The sequence below is a fragment of the Pan paniscus genome, chromosome 8 (genome assembly GCF_029289425.2).
Source record: "Pan paniscus chromosome 8, NHGRI_mPanPan1-v2.0_pri, whole genome shotgun sequence".
Lineage (NCBI taxonomy): Eukaryota > Metazoa > Chordata > Mammalia > Primates > Hominidae > Pan > Pan paniscus.
In genome coordinates, this window is record NC_073257.2 from 22,866,442 (window position 1) to 22,893,713 (window position 27,272).

At 37.8% G+C, this 27,272-nt stretch overlaps 2 long non-coding RNA genes across 3 annotated transcripts in view; one reads left to right on the top strand and one right to left on the bottom strand.

Moving 5' to 3' along the window:
- Positions 1-10,745, bottom strand: part of LOC117974493 (uncharacterized) — a 51,805-nt gene extending 41,060 nt beyond the window's left edge. For both annotated transcript variants that reach the window (XR_004664511.3, XR_004664510.3), the window contains exons 1-2: positions 9,142-10,745; positions 5,902-5,984 (exon numbers count right to left, since the gene is read on the bottom strand). This is a non-coding gene — a long non-coding RNA (uncharacterized LOC117974493). The remainder of the gene's footprint in view (positions 1-5,901; positions 5,985-9,141) is intronic.
- Positions 1-27,272, top strand: part of LOC117974497 (uncharacterized) — a 313,480-nt gene that overhangs the window by 241,760 nt on the left and 44,448 nt on the right. The gene's annotated exons all lie outside the window — the stretch shown is intronic.

Below are 27,272 nucleotides of genomic sequence, written 5' to 3' on the forward strand. Positions count from 1 at the left end.
AAATAGTGAAGAAAGGCTGGCCACGGGTGTGGAAACCTTCCATATAAGCCAAAAATCTCTTAATAGGATACTCACTGGACAAGGACAGAAACTATTATATTACCTGACTGAAATTCTGGGACTTCTGGTAATGCTACCAGAAAATAGAACAAAAGAAATGTGAAGTTACCCTTAGGGGCCCCATCAGAAATCAGGATTCAATATGAAGAGTAGCATGAAGCCTAAACTATTTGATAGTCACCTAGAAATACTGGTGCTACAAAGGGTCAGAATCTGAATCAAGAAGAGACAGACTGTTTTTCTAAAGCTTTCTTAGAGGTCTGAAGAAGAGAATCCTTGAACTGTAATGTTAAATGTTTGGATGAAAATTTCTTAGGTTGCATCTGTGAAGCTTTTCATTTTGGTTCACAGAAAAAAAAGGTATGTATTTGTGTGTACACACACTGTATTAGCCTTCTCAGGATGCCATGACAAAATATTATAGACTATAGGGCTTAAACAACATAAATGTATTTCTCACATATCTGAAGGCCAGACATCCAGGGTCAGGGTGCAGAGTGGTTGGGTTCTGAAGAGGGCTTTCTTCCTGGCTTGTAGATGACCACCTTCTTCCTAGTGTGTGCTCACAGGCTCAGATAGAGAAGGTGAGGTCTATGGTGACTCTTCTTATAAGGACACAAATCCCTTCAGGCTGGGGTCCTGACCTGGTGACCTTGTCTAATCCTAATCACTTCCCAAAGACCCCATCTCCAAATACCATCACATGGTGGGGTAGGAGTTTAATATATGTATTTTAGGTGGGCACAAACATTCAGTATACACACACACACATACATATACACATGTGTTGTTAGATAAAGCTTGATAGAGGTGTATATGTATATATATAAAACATATATATAATACATAATAATTATATATTTTCCTAGTTATATATGCAAAAATAGCTTTAGAATCAGATATAAAAATAGAAGTGATGTCATCTCCTTTTACTCTTTACTTATATATAGCACATGACTGTTTTCGAAACAGCTGGCAGAAGTGTTACTTTTTCTTCTTTGTGTGAAATCAGTCAGTTGTTCCTAATCAGCATTACAGACAGGCTGACAGCAGAAACGCCCCAAACTGAGCCTCTTGTGTCGCTTCAGGGGAGACAGAGCACACCAGACAGATTTATCTTAAGCTTTGACATCTACTGGACACTGTTGCAGCAACCCTTTCTAAAATTCAGTCACAATGTACTTATTCAAAAAGGTATTACATAGTAATTTTGCTCCCAGCAAGCTTCTATGGAAATATTATTGACATGTAAAAATGTGTATCTCCGAGTATGTTCACTCTATTGTTATTTACATTAGTAAAACGTTTGAGGTGTCACATTGTAGGGAATGTTTAAACCATGGGGTAGCCATATTTCAAAAAAATGTTAGGGAGTCATAAAAGCAATAATTTTATTTAAACACACAAGAGAATAGAAATAGAAAAACATCAGAGGATGAGATCAGAAAAAGAAGCTAAACTGAACACAGGCATCTTACTTCCCCTCCCACCAGAAATTCAGTTTAATGTCAGGTTAATCTTAGAAAAGAATCTCATAACTTCACTGGCAACCAAGGGAAGATATCAGTGGAAAAAAATTTCTGAGAACTTCCTAAGAAGTAGAAATGAAATGAGATCAGAATCACAGAGAAGAAAAAAGGAAGAAAACCAAAATCCAAAACTCATTTAGGAAGAACACTTGGTGGATTAAGAGCCATTTCAGGGAAGCTCAAAGCTCAGATCTAGAGCAGGGACAGGAGGGAGGCATGTGGAAATGAAAAGGAGAAATGCCATTGGACAACAAGCTATTGATTTATCCAACCTCGACATATTTGGACTGATCATGGGGCAATGCCAGTGTGTCCACACATGACCAAGGACAAAAGGACAAGCTGTGCTCTGAGATCCCTCAGGAGTCCGATAAGGAAGAGAAGCCATTAAGTCTGTATTAGTCCGTTCTCACACTGTTATAAAGATACTACCCGAGACTGGGTAATTTATAAAGAAAAGAGTTTTGTTTTTTTGTTTTATTTTGTTTTGTTTTGTTTTGAGACGGAGTCTCACTCTGTTGCCAGACTGGAGTGCAGTGGCACGATCTTCGCTCACTGCAACCTCCAACTCCCTGGTTCAAGCGATTTTCCTGCCTCAGCCTCCCAAGTACCTGGGATTACAGGTACGCGCCACCACGCCCAGCTAATTTTTGTATTTTTAGTAGAGATAGGATTTCACCATGTTGTCCAGGAGGTTCTCCATCTCCTGACCTCTTGATCTGCCCGTCTCGGCCTCCCAAAATGCTGGGATTATAGTCATGAGCCACTGCACCTGGCCAGGAAAGAGTTTTGATTGACTCAGTTCCACATAGCTGGGGAGGTCTTAGGAAACTTACAATCATGGTGGAAAGCAAAAGGGAAGCAACGCATGTGTTACTTTGTGGCAGATGAGAGGGCATGAGTGAAAACTGCCACTTTTAAAACCATCAGGTCTTGTGAGAACTTCCTCACTATCATAAGAATAGAATGGGGGAAACTGCCCCCATGATCCAATCACCTCCCACCAGGTCCCTCCCTTGACTCTAGGGGATTACAATTTGAGATGAGATTTGCGTGGGGACACAGAGCCAAACCATATCAAAGCCCAACACAGGCCTTTCACCCCCATCACCATATACAGGCTCTTGTAGTCAGAACCAACCTCTACTAAACCTGGTGAGGCAGATTCTCACACACACAACCTGGTATCCAAGAATTAAAAACTCAAACACATTAAAGAGAGGTAACAAATGGGCAACCAAGGAAGCTATGTTTTTACTGCAAACTAAATATTTCAAAATAAATTTAGCTAATATTCTTCTGAGATTTGTGTAAAATATGGGAATTTAAACATGTTTTCAAAACAAACAACTCAGTTGAGTTGAATTGCTGAAAAGGTACAGCAATAAAACCAATTAATTAATGAACTAGAATATCAAATAAAACATTTTCCCATCATGTAGCATATTTTCTATAAATTAAACATAAAGTATAAAAGAAAGCTAAAGAGATACATAGAATGTATCCAGAAATTCCAATGAACCCTTCAGAAACAGAATATTTTGAAAAGCAACACTTATACAGTTAAAAACATAAGAGAGGCTGGAAATAAGACTTTGAAAAAAGTTAAATCTATAGAAGATTATGCAAATATTTTAAAAGGACCAAATGAAGCTTTCAGGAATTTTACAAAAGTAAAATATAAACCCTCAATGGCTGGATTAAATAGCAGATAAATACATAGGCCAAAAGAGTTAGTAAACTGAAGGTTATAACCCAAAAGAGTAAGCCTATAAAAGTCAAAGAAAACAAAGAGATAGAAATACGTTCAAAAGAGGTTAAAAAACAGAAAAGTCAGGATGAAAAAAAAGAATATCAGAGTTCCAGATGGAAATTTAAAAGAGAATGGGGACAAAACAATATTTTTAAAATAGCAGCTAATAATTTACCTAGAATTGTTGATGTTTACCAATCTTCAAATCCTAAAATCTCAACAAAACCCCAGCAGGGTTTGGTTTTTTTGTTTTTTTTTGGGTGGGGGGTTTGTTTGTTTGTTTGTTTGTTTTGAGATGGGGGGATCTTGCTATCTTATCCAGGCTAGTCTTGAACTCCAGGGCTCAAGTGATCCTCCCGCCTCAGCCTCCCAAAATGCTGAGATTACAGGCACACCCATCCCCCAAGCAGGGTCTAAAAAAAAAAAAAAAAAAAAAAAAGAAAGAAGAAGAAGAAAAAAGAAAAGAAGGCAATCCAAATACTTATACCTAACCACATCAGTGAAGCTGCAGGGCACTGATGAAGAAAGGTTAAACAGCCACAGAGACAGAACACATCACCTACAATGAAGCAACATCAGACTAGCAAGTGACTACAAAGCAGGAACAGAGGATAGAAGACAGTGGAATAGTATCTTCCATGGAGGAAGAGAGAATAACTGTGAAATTTTATTTCTACATCCTCCAAAAGTATCTTTCAATTATGAAGGTGAAATAGGTAATTTCAAACAAAGACCGAAAGATATTTGCTACTAGCAAAACTTCAACTTCTGCAAAGGAATCTAAAAAAAAATTTCAGGCACAAAGAAAATTATTTCAGATGGAAAGTCTAAGATGCAAAAAGAAAAATCAACAAAGATGTTAGAAAATTTGTAGAGAAATCAAAATGCACATTGACTCTGTCAAACAATAAAAATTTAGAAAAAGAGAAACAGGAGAGAACAAAAATACTAGACCACAATAGCATATGAATTGAAGAGAATTGATTGGAGACAAAGCTTTCTAAGGCCTTTTTGTACTAGTTGAGAGTGAAGTAAGGATACTATTGATAAAACTTAGACTTTGTTAAAGATTGTACAAAATTATAGTCTCTAACTTCCAAATACATAAAAAGAAATGAAACAAGAATATTTGTACAATCAATATGAAAGTAAAAAAAAGGTGAAACTATTACACAAACAGCGTGACTAGAATTAACAATAATGTATTTTATATTTCAAAAAAGCTTGAACAGAAGATTTTGAATGATCTCCCTACAAATTATAAGAGGTGATGAATTTCCTAGTTACATTGATTTCATCATCATACAATACATACTTGTATTGAAACATCACATTGTACCTCATAAGTGTGTGCAATCATTGTGTGTCAATTAAAAATAGAATAAAACTTAAAAAACAAAAGGAGCAAGAAAAGCCAGACAAGTAATGAAAAACAGGCTAGGTGCAGTGGCTAATACCAGTAATCCCAGCACTTCGGGAGGCTGAGGCACGAGAATCACTCGAACACTGGAGGGAGGTTGCAGTGAGCCAGGATTGCACCACTGCACCCCAGCCTGAGCGTAACAGTGAGACTCCATCTCAAAAAAAAAAAAAAAAAAAAAAGGAAAAGAGAATGAGAATGAAAAGATATTCAATCAGAAGAGAATTCAAGGAAGGAAGAACAAAAAAAAAAAAGGAAAAATCAGGAAAATAAGAAACCATTTAATAAATTATAGAAGTCAAATAAAATGAAATGGATTAAAAGTCCTAGGTAAAAGACATTCTCTGATAAGATTTAAAAATAACTAATTGATATTTCCAAATATACACTGTTGGATTTGAATTACCAATATTTTTTAATTTGGGGTTTTTTAATTGCATGCTCCTGAATGGTATCACTGAACTGTAATTTTCGTTTTTCAAACTCTAGCTACCTGATTTTGCTAACAAAATTATATTAGATTTGTAAAATGTGGTTCTTTTTTTTCCCACTCGAGAGAGTTTGCATATTATTGGAATAATACCTTCCTTAAATGCTTGATAGAAAATGCCTAAAAAGTCATATGGGCCTGAAATATTTATTGAGTTGTTTCCTTTGGGGGAGGGTAATATTTAACTATTAATTAAATCTCTTTAACCTTGACACATCTGTTCAGGTTTTTTACTTCTTTTTCAATATGCTTCAGTCAATTATATTTTCTTGGAAATTACCATTTTTTTCCTATTTTCAAACGTTGTCATATGGGTTTTATAAATTTTCTCTTGTAACATTTAAAACTTCCACCCCAGCTATAATTAATCCTCCTTTACATTTCTAATATTCTTTATCTGTGCTGTCTTTTGATCTTTGATTTGTCATGCGAGAGATTTATCTACTTTATTAGTCTTTGCGGGGATCAGCTTCCTCCTTGTTGATCCTTTCTATATCTTTATTTTCAGTGTAATTAATTTTAGCTTATATCATTATAATTCTCTCTCCTCAACTTTTATTGGCTTTACCTTAATCTTTTACTAAGGCAGGGGATTCTTAGTAAGTGTAGGGAAACAGGCAGGTCGGAGCTCTGCCATTCTGCTACTTACTTGCTGCAGAGAAAGTTGTGTGCTTCTTCCAGACCTTGGTGATCTTGTGGTGTATGCAGAAGCAGTTGACATCCTTTTTTTCTCTGTCATCAAATTTAGAGAAAACAAAATCAAAAAATAATATAAATTTATCTGGGATGAAAAGTTGCCAGTTTAAAACACTAGTTCAGAAAGCCAATTAGAATGTGTGTAAATTTTAAAATCCCAGTATGAGCTCATTTACAGAAATGATCAACCTCTAAGCACCTGGACTAAACTTCAATATTGCTTAAAGATGAAAAATGTTCTTTTAGTACTCATTTCAAAATTATGTGTTTTATAAAGTATGCATTCAAAGAATTTCTTTGACAACTTTTTTTACTAAGATGGTATAGGGTTATATTAATTCCACAAAAGAAGTCCATAGTTATATCAATATAAAGGGAATAGTCTGTTTCCATTCGTAAAAGAAAAATAAATGTTTGGTTGGTGTGATGTTTTTGCAAAGATTCCTTGAAAGACATTTTGTTAAAACACCATACAAATTAAATTCTTAAATTAACATTGATACCCCTTCCTTAAGGGAAGCATATTTAAAATTAAATTTGTGTGCGATTACCTCAAACATAGCCTTATTAACAGCCACCTAGATGTCTGTGGGTTTTCATGCATTAAATTTTTGTTCCAGATTATTCACGGTTTGTTAATTGGTGTGATAGTTGATGAATATTGATGGTGCGTGTTGTGGAAATAATTTCCATATGAAAGGGGTAAGAGCATTTCCTGCCCAGGCAAAACTCCGAAAATAAAAAAAAAAAAAATTGAAAGCCTGAATTTAGACTATGAGCTAACCTTCTTATTTATCTCTTATTTATCTAATCTATCTTAAGGATTCTCTACAACCAGTCGTCCGAAATGTATGTATTCCAGTTTATAGCGGAACACTTTAATGATGTCCAAAACAAATTAGGAATTTAATTTATGCATTAGGGCCCTGTTTAAAAGTCTAATGTGGAGGTTAAATGTTTGTTTTATTTAAATGAGATGTTCTGGCTTTAGAAAAATCTACTAGATTTAACTAAACTACCATGTTCCCAGATGTTTATTTTTCTTATTTTACGACAGATACGCAGACTCAGCCAACATGTTTGTAAGGGGAAAACCTTCATCAACTCACAGGATCTTTGTTAGCAGGATACAATTATTATTTTTCAAGTTGATTAAGCCACAGATTACTTTTTTATACTAAGTAGTTTTTAAAATGTGATGAAATTGGAATCTGTTTAATGTCTTTATTATCACAGAGTCACACACTAAATGTTCAATAAATACTTGTTTTGAATTGCTCTCTTTAGTTTTCTTAAAAAAACACTTGGACACTGGTAGATGCTATTCAGATGTTATCTCATTCCATCTTCATCAACACCACTAGAAAATCATTATAAACCTAACATTCTGTGTGATGAAACTCAGACTTGAAAAATTAAGTTGTTCATTTTTTACTTCCAGGATTGTCTTATTTAGGGAGTCATGACCTTCTTGGAATTATAAGTGGAACACAGAAATTGAGATATTCTGCAAGTATTTCAGCTATTTTATCTTTTGGACTTGCAAAAACAAGAAAGGAGATTATTGTATGACACAGGCTCAGCATCTTCTTTCCTTGAAATTGGATCAGACTTTCTGAGGTCTCCTCTTTATTAATAGTATACTGCTTATAATTGCTTGTTAATTGTATACCCTCAATTACTCCATCATATTCACGGAAGAGGGGATTAAGAGCCAATGGAAAAAGGAATTGGGGGGAAAGGAATGTGCATTACAGCCACTTCCCTAGATCTTGCATACATTTTGGCAGTAAGACCCCCTATTGCATAGCTGTGCTTGATTTATGGTCAATTTGCATTGTTTATCTTTGCTTTTTTTTTTACTACAAAGATTCCCATCAGTTCACATGCCTTTTCATTTTTTAACCATATTCTAGTTCCTTCCCATTTAATGCTCTATATACTTTTTCCTTTAACCACTAAAAATTAATCAACCCCCATAAATTAGACCCAACACAGCTACTAAGTAGTTGCTCCAGGACTCAATTTTCAAGTTTAATTCCCTTTTCAAGGCAGAGGTTCTCTGGAGATATTAGTCCTTTGGAATCTAACCATATGCATCATTCTTGATGAAAATATAACTTAATCTTGTTTTAAAAAATAGACTATTAGCAAGAGGACTAGTGCATTTCCACATATTCTGAAACCATATGGGTTTGCAATAATTTAGGCACCCTAGACAATTTCTGAATTCCAGACGTATACTTTCTTGTCCCCACTGTGTGGCAGCAGGTCAGTACCTCCTAAAATCCAACCTTTTCCCAGCCTCGCCTGTCTGTGCCCAATGAGCTCATGAACAAAGTGGTGTTGGTGGCAGGGAAGCCCAGCAAACAGACTGTGACACATCAAGAGTGTTATGGGGCTGGGCGTGGTGGCTCACGCCTGTAATCCCAGCAATTTGGGAGGCCAAGGCAGGTGGATCACCTGAGGTCAGGAGTTTGAGACCAGCCTAGCCAACATGGTGAAACCTCATCTCTACTAAAAATACAAAAATTACCCCAGCATGATGGTGGGCACCTGTAATCCCAGCTACTCAGGAGGCTGAGGCAGGAGAATTGCTTGAACCCAGGAGGCAGAGGTTGCATTGAGCTGAGATCACACCATTGCATTCCAGCCTGGGCAACAAGAGCAAAACTCCATTTCAAAAAAAAAAAAAAAAAAAAAAAGTGAAATGGATACTCTTCTGAGTGTCTATAACTTGCCAACCACAAGGACTAAAAGTCAACCTTCATTACGGTGCCATGCCCTGAGGTCACCAGCCAGCCACCTCAGGCAGGATGATTATTCTGCACTACTTCCATCATGAAAGCAAAATTCTTTACTCTCACTAGTGTAGTCATTTATTCTAGTTATGGATTTGCCTCACCTGCTAGACTTTTTTTTTTTTCCAAAACCACCATCTGTGGATTTTGGATTTACAGAATGCCTTAATCATTGTCGCAGAATTTTTGGCTTCTGACAAGGTAACTCTGTGGCTACCTGACAAACCACTTCAGAACTTAGTGGCTTAACAAAACAGTCATTTTATTATCTTTCATGATTGTGTGGTTGACTGCTCCAGTGGGTAATACTTCTATTCCGTCTAATGTCAGTTAGTACTTTGGTCACTGGGCATCTCAACAAGGCTGGAATATCTAAGATGTGTATCACTTACAGGTGGTAGATATCTTGAAAGCTGGGGTCAGTTGTCAGGCTGGGCTTTTCTGTCTAAGTAGGATCAAATTATTCCTCATCATCTGGCCTTTCCATGCAGTCTCTCCAGAAAGGTGGCCACATTGCTTAGATGACAGATCAAAACAAAAAGAAAAAGGTTACCAGGTTTTCTTAAGGTTTAGATACAGAACTACTTCAGTTTGTTTAAAGTAATTACATGGCCAGCACAGTTGTAGGAAAAGGGAAAATAAACTCTGCCTCTAAAAGGGAGTATAAAGAAAGAAACAAAAACAAAAAAGTGACATCTTTAATCTACCACAGGGAGAAAGGGATTCAAGGTAGAATAAACAACATTTAGGAAAAAAAGACAGACATAGTGTTTACGAGGAGAGATGCAGGGAGTGGACAGAAAAGAGTCATATGAATTGACGTTAGCCCAGAAAAATACATGGTTTTGCAAGCCTCACTTAGGCAGTGGGACTTTATTATAAATTATATGGAAGGAGGCCATCCAATGATTTTAGATTGGGAGATTAAATGAGTAGATTTTTCACTTTTGACAGGTCATGCTGGTTAGAATAGAAAATGGTTTGGCAGGGAGCAGAAGTGAGGCGGAAAGATCATTGAGTATACTGCTGTAATACTGTGGGAGAGAGGCGGTGGTTACTTGGAATCAGGTGGGGACGTGGCAACGGAGGAAATCATTCTGCTTCCAAAGATATTTAAGAGACAGAATCAACAGAGCATTATGTTTGATTAAATGTGGGTATACCAACCTCTGGCTTAAATCACTAGGTGGACGATAATGTCAGTTATCAAGACAGAAAACCTGAGAAGTAGGTTTAGAGGGGAGTAATTATTACTTCTATTTTGGGTGTATTGAATTTAGTTCCTCAGAGATATTTAGATGAAAATGTTAAGCAGACAGTAGGCTATTTGGGTGTGGAGCCCAAAAGAGATCTCTGGGGATACGGAGTTGGTAAAATCGAGCACTGATGATAATGACAGAAAAGTTTATGGATGAGGATACCTCCCACAGGGAGAATGCAGAGTAAAAAGGAAAAAAAAAAATCATTTACTATCTATCCCCTGGGAGCCTAATCATTTAGAGGTTTAGTGGGAGAGGAACTTCATAGATGTTTAAAGAGCAAAAGCCATGGAGATCAAGGAAAGCTCCAAGGGTATGTGATGCCCTAAATATGAAGGAAGAAAGTGGTGTAAGAATATGAGTCTTAGAAAACCCAAGAAAACCCAAAGAAAGGTTTTTGGGGAAAGGGTTAGGTTATGAGAGAAGGAGTACAGACAATTACCAGCTGAGAGTTGGATAAATAACTGCTACTAGCAGTGCCAAGAACTTTAAACGTGACATTGTGTCTTACATATGCACCAAGAAGTTTTCCTCCAACAGTTTCATGGATGCCAGCAGAAGATATGAAACTCTTAGGCAAAGTTGGACACCATGATTATCCCCACAATTGCATCATTCCCCAAGCCCCAATTCCCACAGGTCAATGAGATAAGGGCTGGGTGACACCACCACCATAGCGAATTTCGTTATAGCAAAGGAGTCCTGAGTTTGGATTACCCGAATTTCAGTGGACAGTAAGCATGTTTGTTCTTTGCTCTGAAGTGAGAGGCTATCTCTGTCTTCCAAGATTAGTCACTAAACAACCATCTTTGAAAAGACAGTCTGCAACAAAAAGCTCTGCTCACAAGACATTCAGAAACACGAAAGATGGTCGAGAATTGTCTCCCAATACAAGACATTCAGAAACATGAAAGACGGTCGAGAATTATCTCCTAATACAAGACATTCAGAAACACGAAAGACGGTCGAGAATTATCTCCCAATACAAGACATTCAGAAACATGAAAGATGGTCGAGAATTGTCTTCCAATACAAGACATTCAGAAACACAAAAGATGGTTGAGAATTGTCTCCCAATAAAGGAAGCCCAAGAAATGGATCACTGGCCGAGTAAAACAGGCTTACAGATCATTTCATCTTGATGGTATGCTAAAGGTTTGTGGATATTTGGGATTAATAGAATTCAGATGTCCAGAATATCTAATAGAAGTTCCCCCACTTAGAATGTTCACTCAAGTAATTTAGTTTCTGTTTGTTCACAGGGATTGTCAGCTATAGTGAATATATCAATGACTGCTTTCTGGAAATGAATACATGTTGGGTTGTATAATGTGGTGCTAGAGGTTAAGAGCACACATTTTGGTGGAAGACTGCCTGTAATCAATGAATGGATTTTACTGCATCTAAATTAAGGGTTTATATTTAATAAAGGTTACCAAATAGGTGATGAACTGGTAGAAAATATTTTTAATATCTGCAGTGAAGAGGGGGTTAATATAACTTCTCAGAGCAGCAGGAAAAGGTAGGCTAACCAGTAGACACACAGGAAAAGTTATGATAATACAAGTTACAGAGGGAGAAATCTAATGGCTTAGAAATATTAAAAGAGAAGTGCTACTGAAGTAATGATCAACAACATTCAACTGAAAACAATGAACTATCACTTTAAGCCCATTAGATTGATAAAAATTTGAAAATCAGAATATAAAAATGGTGCTGACGTGGAGAAACTAGAACCACAAGCAGTGTTGATGGGGTAAAAAGGATGCAGCCTTCTAGAAAGACTGGCGCTTAGGTAAATTACATACGTTTGTGCATATGATACTGTTTAGCACTCCATCTCCTTGTATAGGGACCAGAACAAATCTCTCACAATTTCATAAAGAACTGTGTATGAACAAGACTATTCTTAGGGTATGTGGGACTCCAGCAAATATTTTTGGCAGAATTCTGATCTGTGTACACAATCCGATCAGAAAATATATTTAAAACGTCAGGTGTCTACATGAGGACAGTGGCTTATTATTGATGGTTTGGAATGATGAGTACAGAAGAGGTTCTCAAATATTCCCTTTTTGGCTAATTAGTGCATGTGAACATTCGTCATACTGTCTAGGTACCATCTTTTCTAGTTCAGATCCAATAATTATCTCTTCGTGTTCATGATTGTCAAACATGCTATTTCAGTCTATTTCACATCTTCTGCTATGAGAAAAAGGAAATGATTGATATTATTTATAATTCCATGACTCTTTGGGGTCTATTTTATTGAAATAATATAGATCTTGCCTGTGTGGTTACAAAATTTCAATTATTTAATGCTGGTTACATCATGACTCAGAACACTATGTCATTAGTTTTGCATTCATTCCTCCAAGAATACTGGTATCCAATGGCTATATCAAAGGTTTTACTCTACTGGATTGATAATGTCCACAAATTCAAGTCTTATATTATGCAGGACAACATGAATGATAATTAGTTCTCTTTTCATGTTAAAGTTAAGTTGTTGAACAAAACCATGGAATGACACATCATTCCTTCTCCTGATCTTTTTGAGTCAAATCACTGTGTTCCTAGGATGTGATTTCTTTCAATGTTGACTACACCTCTGTCTTCCACACACTGCCCATGGTGGAAGGAGGCCAGGGGCCCATGGACTGAGTGAGAAGTCCAGTACCATTTTCTCAAGGCATGTCTGTCCTTCATCAGTCACTGCTTAAGACCAGACACACAGAGCAGGATGTCAACCTATTGATTGTAGGCAAGAGGCAAGAGAAAAGGCCTGTTAGAATTCTGGATCAATACTTTATAAAGGTCTCAAATGCCCTTGGAGGAGATTGGCATTGCCAACCATGGAGCACTACCTGATATGCAGAGCCCACGGCGGGTGGAGAGACCGTTCTGGGTGCCAGCAGTGGGGAGAGGCACCTGGGTTCACATGCCCCAGGAAGAATGAGTACAGGAGCTCTTCAGGACAACTGGTCAACCTCACAGGCAAAATGGAGAGTCAGAAAGAGCCTCAAAAGGAAGAAAGGGGAACTGGGATCCACGTAGGTTATGATCCAGTCTCAGGTCACCAACCTTGATACACTGCTGACCTAGTTGGTCCCAGGCACCATAGGAGGACTTAGGAAGTTCTGGAGTCTGGATGTCAGGACAGGAGCAACTGGACCTGTATCTAAGGGCATTACTGTGTGGGAGGGCACGCACCACAGTTATGGGTTCACAGGGCTACAAGCAGTCTAAGGAAACTTTGTAAGCAAAAATGTGGTAGATGCAAACAACGAAATATAAAGTGGTCCAAATAGTAACAGATACACATTCAGTAGTAGCCTAGTGTATCAGACACCCATTGACTATTACTCCCAGTTTTTTTTTTTTTTTTTTTGATCCATCCCTAGAAAAACTTTAGTCACTGCCATGGCAACCACTTTCACACACACATCAAAGAAATGTTCCCAGGTGCTACTGGACAGTTCCTAATCTTGGCCCATACAAACAAAACAAAACAAAAACTGTTTCCTCCCTGGGGCTTCTCTGAAGCTCTGGTAGGAAGTGTCTACAGAAAAACTCCCAGCATGATGCAGGTGCATCCCCAAAGTACTGAGAGATCAGTGCCTGAAGGACCCCACTTGGCCAAAGGAGAACAAAAGCCCATAGAAAAATAAACACTTCCATTTTGATCCCATGGGCAGAAGATTCTGAGATGCATTTCGTACAGCTTCTAAGAAAGTCTGGAGGAATCAAGGGCCCGTCACAGGTAGATGTGGAGGTAACAGGCTCACGGACCAGCCTTGCCTCTTCCTCTGCTTATCTTTCTGTTCCTCCCACCAGTGCCCTGGGATCATTCCCAGATACACATCTGCATAGAAGCCTTTGTCTCAGGCTCTCTTTCAGGACAACCCGGGCTACGACACAAGACACATGGGCCTTTGTGTTGTTTGTTTATTTAAAAAAATTTTTTGACTGAAAAAAAATTATAAAAAAGGGTGAGCTCTATAGTGCATTCCTACTTAAATGAATGCAAAGCACACCAAAAAAAAAAAACTCACATATTTTGAAGGATTGTTTTTAAGCCATATATATATTTAAGGCATTACAGTCAATACATTTGAAGGGTAGGAAAATAAAAGGAATTGGGAAATAAAGAGGAAGGAAACGAAATAATGCTGATAACAAGCTGAGATCTGAAAAATTATTTACTCAACTCAGTGTCCCTGATGTCCAATATTTTATGGAAAAAGAGAGAGAAGCAGAGAGAAAAAAGAAAGAAAAAAAGGATATGTCTCAAACAAAAGACAATATCTTATGCCATGAAATATTCTTTAGCTTTTTAATGATTTTGAGGAAAAATACACACTTAAGAAAACAGAGGAGGGGTATATGACTTTCCAAAGGACAATTACAGCTATGCCTCTCCAGCATCCTTCCCTATTTATGGAAGTACCAGATTCTTGTTTGCTGAAGTATCTTGTTAGTCACGGGTTTACACTCTGGATGCAGCATGGAATATTTGGAAATTTAGAAGAGGGATATTGCTGCCCTCCGAAGCCCAAACCATCGATGTCATTTCATTCTATTTATTTCACCTGCTTATGTATTGTTTGTGTCTGACTTGCTTGCTGGAAATATTGCTTATTGTGGTTGAGGGAGTAGAACAAGGAAAAGAGACATCCTGTTCCAAAATTAGCAATGCTGCCTGGCTTCTTCATATATAAGCATTCTACATTTTTACCCAGCCTCTCTGGGTATTTCCAGAGCTACTATAATTACTTTGCCAGCATTTTTCACATTTGCATCTTTCCTGCTTGTTTTTTTTCTTAATGTGTTAAATGTTATCAGAAAGGAATCAGGAAGAAAAAGGGCAAAAGACAAATAAATGTGGCCTGTGTTTCCCGATGCACTGGTGAGACGTCCAGCTTCAGTTTGATCTTTGGTTAAATTTCCTAACAGGGAAAGGCATGTATGATGGCTGATTTGGCCAAGACTCTGTTTCAGAGAAAACAAGGGAAACTTTGGGTTGAGAGGGATAATAGAACTTCCTATTCCCATATAAGTGGCTTAAGAGACAACATAGAAAGAATGTGTATAATTTACAACAGCTGGATTGTCTCCCTGTAATTTATCCTTGCCCCAACAAATTAAAGCCTTTTCTGTCATCCAAATGAAGGCAAGGAGCCACATGTGTGAGCAGCATGAATGCCTGCGCCGGGAGCTGAGAGCTGGAAACCCTGTGGGACTCTTCCCAAGACAGCTCGCCCCTGGCCATGGGGCTGCCGTCAGGACCACAGAGCCTCTTCTGGGTGATGCTTTGTTCCAATCACTCATGTCTCTTGTCCCTAAAATTCAAGTCTCATCGCTAAAAATGTATAAGTTTAGAAAGATTTTTTCAGCCCTTTTCAAATTTGGAATTTCCCTGCTAACAGGCAGGTGACATAAAATTTCAGTAAGCTCACTTTAAGTATCTTAGGGTTTCCTCATAACTTTCTCTCCCAGGGGAGCACCAGGCACCTGAGACAATTATGGGATGACAGAAAAAAAACAAGAGTTTGTAAGAAAACATACTGCCATAAATCCCACCTTTGCTGCTTATGAGTTGTACAGGAGACAAATTTTCAAAACCCTATGTGGGTCTCCACATCTACAAAAATGGAGGTCATATGTCTCTGTCCCTTACACTTAGGAGAGTGCCGGGCACACAGTAGGGTTTTCCATTGTTATTTCTCTTTCTTATTTGCTACTGTTCTTCCTGCCTTAATACCTAGGAGTTGAAGCTTTCATTCCTATTGACAGAAGGCATATCTAAACTACTCATAATGCAGTTCCTTATGTTCTCCTCCCTCTTAATCTTTTTAAATTAACTCTTTATTCATTACTTTTGGGGATGGGAGCATGGAATCTTTCACCACTACAAGAGAATGAGTACCCGACGTTAAAACATTTTAAAATAGTCTATGCCTTTTTAAAACTATGAAAGGGATGCTATAATAATTATAAAAATTATTTCATCATATACACAATGAAATAATTGTATTTTTCTTTCTTTTCTGCCAAATTTAATCTGCTGTAAAATTATTTCACCATATACACATTGAAATAATTGTATTTTTTTTTCTTTTCTGCCAAATTTAATCTACGATAAGCCTCTACTTCCCTGGTTGAGAAAAAAATTCAGTCTCCATCACTACCAAGTCACCTCCATCTCTTCCATAGTGTAATGCAAGAATACTGGGCTTCTATGAGCAGGGCAGGGTTGGAGTCCTACATTCTCATTATTGCTGCATGAGGCATGGGATCCCACTGTCTGGCAGGCATTGGTACTCTGAGTAAGAGTGGCAGAAGCTCCCCTTTCTTCTCTTAAGGTCTCAGTGTTTCCTCCATGCCTGAAGCCCTGCACCCGGGCACTCATAATCCCTGCTACAATTAGTATTAACTACGTCTTGGCATGGCGAGATGCTTTCCAAATTCTCTCTTCCTAGGCTTGGCTTGCGTTTACCTCTTACATGAGTTGATAACGACGATTTGAGGCCAAGACCTCATAACTCAAAAAACTAAACACAGCTACATTTTGGGGGTTGGGAGAGGAAAAATAACTTCATCTCCTCCAAGTCCTTCTAAGCTCTTAAGCAAGGAGATGATACATAAATTAATCTCTCAACATGTTAGCTGATACTTTTCTCATCACTTCTTTTTCTTTGACTTTTTAAAAATTATGCATACATAATAATTATATATGCTTATGGGGTACATGAGTACATGTAATATTTTGATACAGGCATGCAATATATAATGATCAAATCAGGGAAATTGGAGTAGCCATCATCTCAAGCATTTATCAGTTCTTTGTATTAGGAACATTTCAATTCCATTCTTTTTGTTATTTTAAAATATACTATAAATTATTGTTAACTATAGTCACCCTATTGTGCTACTGAATATTAGCTCTTATTCATTCTATCCAACTGTATTTTGTACCCATTAGCCGTCCCCCACTTTATCCCACACTCTCTATTACCCTTACCATCCTCTGACAACCATCCTTCCACTCTCTCTGTGAGTTCAGTTTGTTTAATTTTTAGCTTCCACATATCCCGCACATAGAGAGTGGTAATCTACCTATATGTGAGTAGATTTTAATATGTTACCTCTTTGATATTTTTATCAAACTTCCTTGTAGTATTCTTTTTCTAAGGATATTAAAGTTGAGGAAATTAAAGTTTAGAAAGATTTAGTGATTTATTCAAGTTCACTAAGCTAGTAAATGATGGAGCAAGAATTTAAACTCAGGATTGTCTAATCAAAAAAATGGCGTTGTTTCAATTACATCATGCTATACTCTAATCATAGAATTATGATGACCACTGTACTAGTCAGTGTTTTCCAGAGAAACTTAACCAATAGGATATATATACACTGAATAATATATTAGACATATATAATTACATATATATTATACATATATTTTATATGTAGTTAATATATATCTAATATACATATATTAGATATATAATGAATATATGTGACGTAATGAATATATAATGAAATTCATTACAAATAATTGGCTTAAGGATTATGGTAGATGAAATGTCCCATGATCTACCATCAGTAAGCATTAAGAACCAGGAAAATCCATGCTGTAAATTCTAGTTTGAGTCCAATGAGACAAGAATAATACAGGATGGTTACAGGAGGATAGAACATTCTAGACAGCAGTTTCACATACTCGCAAAAAGGAAACTGTTGAAATAGCTGCATAAGTTAGGGGCCAATAAGATCCTCACAACCAGAGTGTGGGCAAAGCCGACTAAGACAAACTGGACTCAACATGACACTGGATTTGGCCTAGGTTTCACCTAGGACTTCATTCTATGCTCATTAACATACTAAAGCACACACCCATCAGTGACATGATAGTTCCAGGATAATATGGTTTGGCTGTGTCCCCACCCAAATCTCATCTTGAATTGCAGTTCCCATAATCCCCACGTGTCATGGGAGGTACCTGGTGGGAGGTAATTTAATCACAGGGGCAGTTACCTTCATGCTGTTCTCATGATAGTGAGTGAGCTCTCATGAGATCTGATGGTTTTATAAGGGGCTTTTCTCTCTTTTGCTTAGCACTTCTCCTTGCTGCCACCATGTAAAGAAGGACGTATTTGCTTCCCCCTCTGCCATGATTGTAAGTTTCTTCAGGCCTCCCTAGACATGCTGAACTGTGAGTCAACTAAACTTCTTTCCCTTATAAAGCACTCAGTCTCAGGTATGTTTTTATTAGCAGCGTGAGAATAGACTAACACTTATATTTTGTGTAAAAATAGGTGACACCACAGCTATGAGAAATTTTTATCTTTTTCCAGGAATCTTCATGAATATTCCACCCCCTGGTTAAAGAAACCCCTAGAGGTAGAAGCCCCAGACTTCATCGTGTGACTCATTCTCCTGAATATAAAAAAAAGTGTTTAAAAAAAGTGTATAGTTTTTGCTTTGCAATAAATCTCCATACTTTGCCCATTTTCTGACTCATTCTTGATTTCCTTATTTCCTTATTGTAATGGTGTCAAGAACCTGGGCAGCGGCTGGGATTAAGATCCTACTGGCATTTGGGGGCCTCTCCTAGCCTATCAGTGTCACAGAGGCCTGAGAACCAAGAGTGCCAATAGTATGATTCTGAGTCCAAGAGTATTAGACTGATGTTTCAGCTCAAGCAGTCAGGTAGAGAGAGAATTTAATCTTCCTCTGCCTTTTTCATTTTTGTCCTATTTAGGCCCTCAGTGGGTTGGATGAGGCCCACATACATTTGGCAGGACCATCTGCTTTACTCAATCCACCAATTCCAATGCTAATCCCATCTAGAAACATTCTTGGGGCATACTCAGAAACCATGTTGAACCAGGTGTCTGGGCATCCTGTGGCCCAGTCAAGTTGATGCAGGCAATTCGCCACCACACCTATCATCCTTTCAATGTGACATCTGATGCAGGTGTGTCTGTGGAAGAAAGTCTCAGGTCACTTCAGGTGTCATTCTTTCAGATTCCTTTTGACTTAAATTCACAGTTAGAAGCTTGGAAATACATCCTCACAGGTTTATACAGGCTTTGTTTAAAGCAATCTGACTGTAATCTATTAGATGGCAGTATAATCAAAAGGAAAAAAATAACTTTTCTTTGCTCTAAAATAAGTTTCTTGACATCTCTTAAGAAGTGGCAGACCAGGAGCAGTGGCTTGCTCTAACCCCAGCATTTTGGGAGGCCAAGACAGGCGGATCACAAGGTCAAGAGATCAAGACCATCCTGGCTAACATGGTGAAACCCCGTCTCTACTAAAAACACAAAAATTAGCTGGGCGGGGTGGCACGTGCCTGTAGCCCCAGCTACTCAGGAGGCTGAGGCAGGAGAATCACTTGAACCTGGGAGGCAGAGATTGCATTGAGCCAAGATCGCACCACTGCACTCCAGCCTAGGGGATACAGCGAGATTCTATCTCCGAAAAAAAAAAAAAAAAAAGAAGTGGCAGTTATTCCTGAATAGAAAATCTTTAGGTCTACACCAAAAGTGTGTCCCATTGCCCTTTTGAAATGGCCCACGTATAATATATTCTTACATGGTTGCTGCTACTGTCACTCATGGCTTAGTGTAGTTTGCCATGGTGTCAAATTGGTATGTTGATCTAGTGTCTGAAAAGCATGTTTTCCATGGTCCAGGTTATCCATGTAGAGTTCTGTGAGCACCCTAGATGGTAAGACTTAAGTACAGTAGGTACTATGGTGTACTACTTAGAAGTTCATGCAATGGAGTCCATTTGCCTAGGTTGTAATTCTGGTTCAACTACTCACAAGTTGTGTGCCCTGGGTAAATTATGAACGATTTCTCAACCTTTATTTCCTAATCTCTAAAGTACTGGTAATAATAGCATCAACTCCATAGGTTTGCTTTAGCATCAAATGGGGTCATGAACATAATTTATATAGGACACTTTGATAATTATATGTTTGCTATGGAGAAAAAAAGTATGAATTGCATATTACTACTGCTAGTCCATCTGAGCCCTACATTTCTGTAGCAATTCACCTGTTCAGAGATGTTCTCTCCTTTAGGTTTATGCCGTTGATTTCAGATCAGCTTTCTACAAATAGAAATAGCTGTTCCTTAAAGCTCTATCTGGGAGTACCTTGTAGGCTTCTCAAAGGTCATGTGTAAAAGGAAAACCTGTTTTCACTACAAAGGTGGCATCTTGTCCCTCCTGGAGTGAACTTTTGTGCAATTTCTAATCTAGTGTCATTGGCTTGGTCTTTTCTGCCACTTTGTATTGTCCTCAAGCCCTGATTAGAAGACTATAAAGGGATCCCCTCCTCAACCAAAAAAAAAAAAAGAATCAATTTTTTGGCTCTCTTGAAGCTGTCAATTTTTTTCCTTAGTTCTTAGTTCATGCTAGAGAGGCACTGGGGCTCATTATGCAAATTAAAATGACTTATACATAACCCAAATCACCTTAGGTTATACTAACGAGCCCTAGATAAGAAAGAATGAACATAAAATTGCATCAAGGGTATTTAGGAATAACTGCCCAACTAAACGAATAATGAGGTAAATTGCAAAGGGAAGCTATGGAGTGATTTTTAAGGTAATATTTTACACCTTCAATCACTTTTAAAAATACATTCACCTGCTAATGTGTAGAGCATCTGCACTGTATGTGTGAGGAAGAAGCCTTTCTGAATATTGAGCAATGATACTGAGCTTGCTGAGTTGTGGGCTTGATCAGAAGAGGATAATTGGCTTCTCCAATGCCAGTGTTGAGGGTCAAAGGGCACCATTCTACCCTAAAACTTGCAAATTTGGTGACTACAGATGTCAGTGAAAGGACATTTCACTGTGCCTCACAGGAAGGGAAAGTAGTGAAAGCACTGACTTTTCCAGCAACGCATAACTCTTCTCCAGTCCTGTGGGCCAACCTAACCCTATGGGGTGGATCTTCCCTGCCACTTTGCGTCATCCTTCCACTCTAACCCTATGGGGTGGCCCTCTTCTACAGGATTAGAGAAGAGTTATGTGTTGCTGGAAAAGTCAGTGTTTTCACTAGTTTCCCTCCCTGCGAGGCACAGTGAAATGTCCTTTCACTGATATCTTATCACTACATTTGCACGTGAAACTGTCCAGGACTCAACCAAGCAGAGGAGCGTTTGCTAAATCTACAAAGAACACGGAGAAGCCTGAGAACCCCGCCACTTCAGGAATTCTCAGTTTGGGGGTTGCCTGTAATATCCCTCTTGCAGTATGTGGGGAAGGGTTCCATTTCTGAGAAAAGAATTTATCTTAGATAGTTTAAGCAGTAAGACACTTATTATTGAATGCAGTTTGAGCATAAATCGTATAAAATGAATTAGAACCTAAAGTATGAGGGTCACTGGTCAAGAAGTGAGGAGTGAAGTCACGGGCAGGGAGATGAAGAGATTGCATTCCTGTGCTGAGTTGACTCCTGGGTGGGGGGGTCTTTAGATCAGTTGGTGTCATTTGTTTTGCTAGAATTCAGGATCTGAAAAAACACCTTAAACAATTTTTAGGTAACAAGGTTCAGTGTCAGAGATTCTGTCTGTAAGAACAATGGGGAAGCAGGTGGTCAGAGTGCCATGTGACTCCCGGTTCGTTAGCTCCAGCAGGGAAGCAAGTCAAAGAGAGCTAGTGCCCCTGGTTCAACGCCTAACTAGAATTCTGCCTAAAGCCCAGCTTGTAATTCTCATTAACCCTGCGGGGGCAGCTTCATTACCAGGAATGATTCCCAAAACCACATTGCAGATCTGAGTCACCAAAAACTATCACATGCTTCTACCGTGATCAAACAGCTGTAGAACCAGGGAAGTACCAGCCAAGCTGCTGGATCTGCACAACACTGTTCCTGCCACAGTCCCCTCTAAATGCATGCCCAGGTCCTGCCTCTCTCGTTTGACTCCTTCAGATGCAAGATTCCAACAAGGGAATCTTCTTGACAACAGTTACAGCACACCTAGGAACCCCAGCTGCAAGAGATTGTCCTATAGAGAGTGTTACAGCTCTTCAGGCTCTGTGTACTAGATACACTCTCCATATATATTAAATGAGCAAGTTTATAGAATTTGCCAAAGTGTCATTGAAAATCACAGCTGGCCCTGACCTTAGGGAGTACGTTTCAAAGAAAGGAGTAAGTAAGGGTATAAAACTGATGTTTCTTGAGGAAAGAGTAGGCTGTGGGAGGCAAATAAAGCCATCCACATAGGAGGGGAAGGTATGTTTCCAAATGTGAATTGCTACAGGAGTGCAGGAGTTACCCTTTTTGTTTTTCACTGTCTGCTTTGTGGAGGTCTTACATGAAGCTTCTCTTGAAGTTTCTCCTATAAACAATTTCATAATGGTGTTTGAGTGTTTGTAATGGCTGAGAAGAATGAAATTGCCTGCCATTCTTACCAGTAATGTTCTTCTGGATGTGGCAATATACAAAAAGTGGTCTTTACAAGGAGTTATTTTGGAGATATTTGCAGGAAAGCACATTTAGGCACAGGAGGAGGGGATATTGTGGGGGGACATCAAGGATGAGCATTATAACCATGTGATTAGCCATTTTAACGTTAAATAAAATCAATCTACTACATCAAAGGTATTTAGGAATAACTGCCCAACTAAAAGAAAAAAAGTACATCTAATAAGTGTGGAGATTATAATACGAATAGCTAACATCTGAAACAACAGCAGAGTAAGGAAAGATTGTGGGTTTTCAATCTAAAGTTAGCTCAAAAAGTGAAAATTTTCTGCAGTCAAATTAATCTTGAGAATTCTCAAATTATTCCATAAATAGATTTTAGTGTGTGGCATATTTGGTTGCATGTAGGCCAAGATTGCAGCTCTTATAAACCCTAACATTATAATCCATTGAGCTAGACCAAAAGAAGAAACAAAAGATTGTACTCAGATGTCTGGGCATTCAAACTAATGCCCTTTGGTAAACCACCACATTCTAAGAAGTCAATAGATGTTAGATGGGAAATATTTAAATGTTCCTGCATCCCTGAAGGGATTATGCAAATTTTTATTTTTTATTAACATTAATTGGAATGTATGTTACTGTTTCTTATTATGAAGACTGTTTAATTTTAATACAATAGAGTTAAATCTTAGAAGAGTTACAGAATCAGCTCTAAAATTATCATGTGCTTATGGAAAGACACAACTATGTAGAATGGAGGATGGAACTTTAAAGTATTGAACATTCTTCTTGATTCTATCGCTAATAAACCCTTAGAATAAGACATTCTTTGTGTTTCTCTATATTTTAGTTTCCCATCTGAGAAATGGGGTTACAGCCATAGCTTCTATCACCTAATAGCTTATTAATGTGAAAGTTCCAATGCTCTTGCCTGCAAGACATCCCTGAAGCTGGCTGCCCTTATCCTTCATTACTTATCTCAATACTCACTTCTTCAGGTGACCTCCGATCTGACTGATTTTTTTAGGACAGACTTGATTACCTCTATTAAAGCTTGGGTTATTTACTCAAACTATTCGCTTATTTATCTTCAGTCTAGAAAGTTCCTTGTGATACCTGGCTCTTCTCCCACTTCCTAGTGCAATGCTTGGTTAATTGTAAGTTTTTTGTGTGTTCAAGGAATAGAAAGCAGAGGAGTAAAATCTTAGAAATAGAGGGAGGTGATTTTTAAATTTCTGATCCAGCATTCGAATCTCTTTATAATATTCTTGATACATAGATTACAGCCTTTTGTAGTCAATAAAATGGAAGTACCTATTTTGGTACAACTTGTTATTTCTTTCTTAAATTAAATGAATGGTGTTTCTCTCTAACTTCAAAAATTATTTATCCAAGAAGATTTTATTGAGCACTTTTTAGCTCTATTCTAGTTAATGTAAGACCTTGTCCCTAACTTCAAGAAGCTCTCAAATTAGTAGAGAACAAAGGACATCAAGACAAGTCATTATAACACTTATGTTTACCAAGCATGATGCAAAAAAAAAAAAAGTCTGTGCAGTAAAACCAAGGGTTTGCCTAAATACATTGCTTCCAGACGCACGTTGACTGATGACCAGTATATTATGTAAAAACTCTTGCCAGATGGCATTCCAGATGTATTTATTCAGAGACGAATAAAAATAATAACTGCTTATTATATGCTAGACAGTGCTCTAAGCACTTTATATTATTAAATCATTTTGTTACTAGCACAACACTTTGAGGTCAGTACTGGAACCAAAAGAGGTTAATAACACGTGCAAGTTTCTGCCGCCGATATGCAGCAAGGTCCGGATTTCCATGGTGGCAGTCTGACTTTTGAAGTTTGCACTCTTATCCACCTTGCCATGCTGCAAGAGAGAAGTCATTTCTACAGGAGCTTCATTTTCTTTCAATGTCCATGTAAATATAAATGCACATATTCTGTTAGTACTGAGGCAAAAGCAAAGTAGAAAGAACAATATCTAGCACTTTGGGAGGCTGAGGCAGGCAGAACACTTGAGGCCAGGAGTTCAAGACCAGCCTGGCCAACATAGTGAAACCTCATCTCTACTAAAAAGAAAAATTAGCCGGGCGTGGTAGTGGGCACCTGTAGTCGCAACTACTCAGGAAGCTGAAGCAGAGGAATTGCTTCAACCCAGGAGGCAGAGGTTGCAGTGAGCCAAGATCATGCCACTGTACTCCAGCCTGAGTGACAGAGTGAGGCTCTGTCTCAAAAAAAAAAACCAGCAATATCTAGAACTAAATAAATGTAGATTCTATGTGTTGATATGTTGGAAGTTGAATAATTGTTGGAAGCCAAAGATTGTCTGGAATTTACAGCTGAGACTTGACTGAAGAGAGTAACCATATTAACACCATCCTCCATTTAGGGTCACACAGAAGATGAACTAAAGCAGAATCCACCAAGGAAGTAAGGAACTCTAGATGGCCCAAGGTCAGAGACAATTCTCATAGTCACATCCATCAAATGGTCATGTCAGTTGACTGCTGGAGACAAAGCTGGATGCATACGCATGTATATCCAACACACACGCAAGATATATGGAGAGATTCCATCCATTATTTTGAAACACATGTATTGAATATCTCATGTTAGTCAACTAATGGCCATGAGAAAGGTCAGAGTAAAAAAAACAATGATAGTTATATAATAGCACCCAAGATTCTGGTACCCAGAGAACACAGGTCAAGTAAGCAGCACCTCATTAAATGACACTTGCACAAAATCTCTCTTTCTACCTGGTGTGCACACGTTATAACACCATGTGTCATACTGTGTATACGTGATGTTTTAGAAATAGAGATGAGGCAGGAGCATTTAAAGCTACACAGAAAACTAAAAACTAATGTAATTTTCTCACGATTGTCCTTCAAATAGTATATCTCCATGCAGACTTTTAGAACCAGCTGAATTGTTCTCTTGTCATATAGATTTACCCTTGATGGACATTAATACCTCATGTATCACTATCGTATTCATTCTCTTCTTCATGTATTCTAATCGATAATATCCCCCTTCACATAACCCAGGATTGAGCACAATACTGCACGCATTGGTCTATGTGATGCCCAGAAAGCTGACTTATTCATTGACTCCCTTACCCTGTTCTCTTATTGCAGCCCAGGTGAGTATTTGCTAATATTACCTGATGCAGGTCCTGTTAGACCATATTGACCTTACAGTCTTTTTCATACAAATTATTGTTAATCTAGGTCTCCCTTATGCTATAACTTATTCCATCTTGTTAGGTTTAGCCCATCTTTCTGATCCAGGGTGATGAAGAGGGTTGGTTGGTGCCTCTTTACAGTGACTTTATTAGCAAATCAAACGGGTAAACTTCTCAGCTTTCAGTCATTCATAAATTTGATAAGCAGATCTTCACTATAAGTAGTTGCTAAAAATGTCAAGTCTGTGATAATTATGGCTAATATGCCTTGAAACATTTGGAGGAGGAGCTCAGGATAGGTAAAAGGTTTATTATGTCTATATTTAATGCAATTATGAATGTGATAATTATTATTTTCTCATTTTCCTCTCCATTATTTGTTCCTTAATTCTCCTTACCTGTCTTATTTTGGTTAATCAAAATATTTTGCTTTTCCATTGCATTTCCTCTACTTGTTTCTTCCCCAAATTGCTTTGTATTTTTTAAACATTTTTTCTCTAGGATTGTAGTACAGATATCCACATTAGCAAAATCTATCTTGGCATTAATATTATATCACTTACTGATTAATATAGGAATTTTACACCTCATTCTTTCTTTCATACTCTTGTTATCATGTTTTTCTACTTATATATTTAAATTCATTATTTCTATAGATTATTTATTAGATTCGTCATATTTTTTTTAAAAAAAATCCCAACTGCTAATTTCTACATCTGGTTCATCTGAAGGTCTATTTTTACAGACTGATTTTACTTTTTGTATATCTTCTCATTAAAAAAATTAAATTATGGATGATATATTGGTGAGACTGAATTCTATTATCTTTTTCAAAGGAATGAAGGGTTTCATTCTAGTAGGAGTTAAATTACCACAAATCAACTTGAACTGGTAGATACTTTGTTTCAAACTTTGTTAAGGAAGGTCTATTCTGTTTTTTCCCTTAATTCTTGTGTGACTCCTTTAGTTTTGTATGTGGTACTCCTAACTCTTTTGAGAGTTCAGTGAAAAGCTCAAAACATTTTCCAAGCCTCTGTAACCCAGTGGGACCTGATTTCTTATCATACTTCCGTCTCTTGTGTGGTGGGGAGCTACTAAAATCTCTTTCCACTGTCTCAGCTTTAAGTGGCTCTTTTCTCCTGAGCCCCTTGGTGTCTCATCTCACAAATACACTGTTCAAGGTTTAAGGTATTTGAAAGGTATTTATAGGACAATTTGGGGGTTCTTCCTTCTGTGGTTCTATTCTTTCCGGGATTCCTTCTACCCCTCTCAATTTCCAGCTACCTTGCATCCCCTGACTTTATCCTCTACCTCATCAGGCTAATAAAATTGTGTTTCCATAGTAGATTGTATCCATCCCTGGTAGGGGGAATTGGGGATTGTCTTCAGGGGAAAACTGTGTTGCCCAGATTCCACCCATTGTGTTTTCCTTCATTCAAGAGTCAAATCCTTTCCAGCTTCTATCTGAATTGGGTCATTCTCCAATGCCTTCAAACAACTTTTTAAATATAATTGTTATTAGTAGAAAACTGCCCAGTGCAAGCGACTCTGAAATCACTGAAAATTGAAACCAATGATATATTCTAAAATACAAATGCA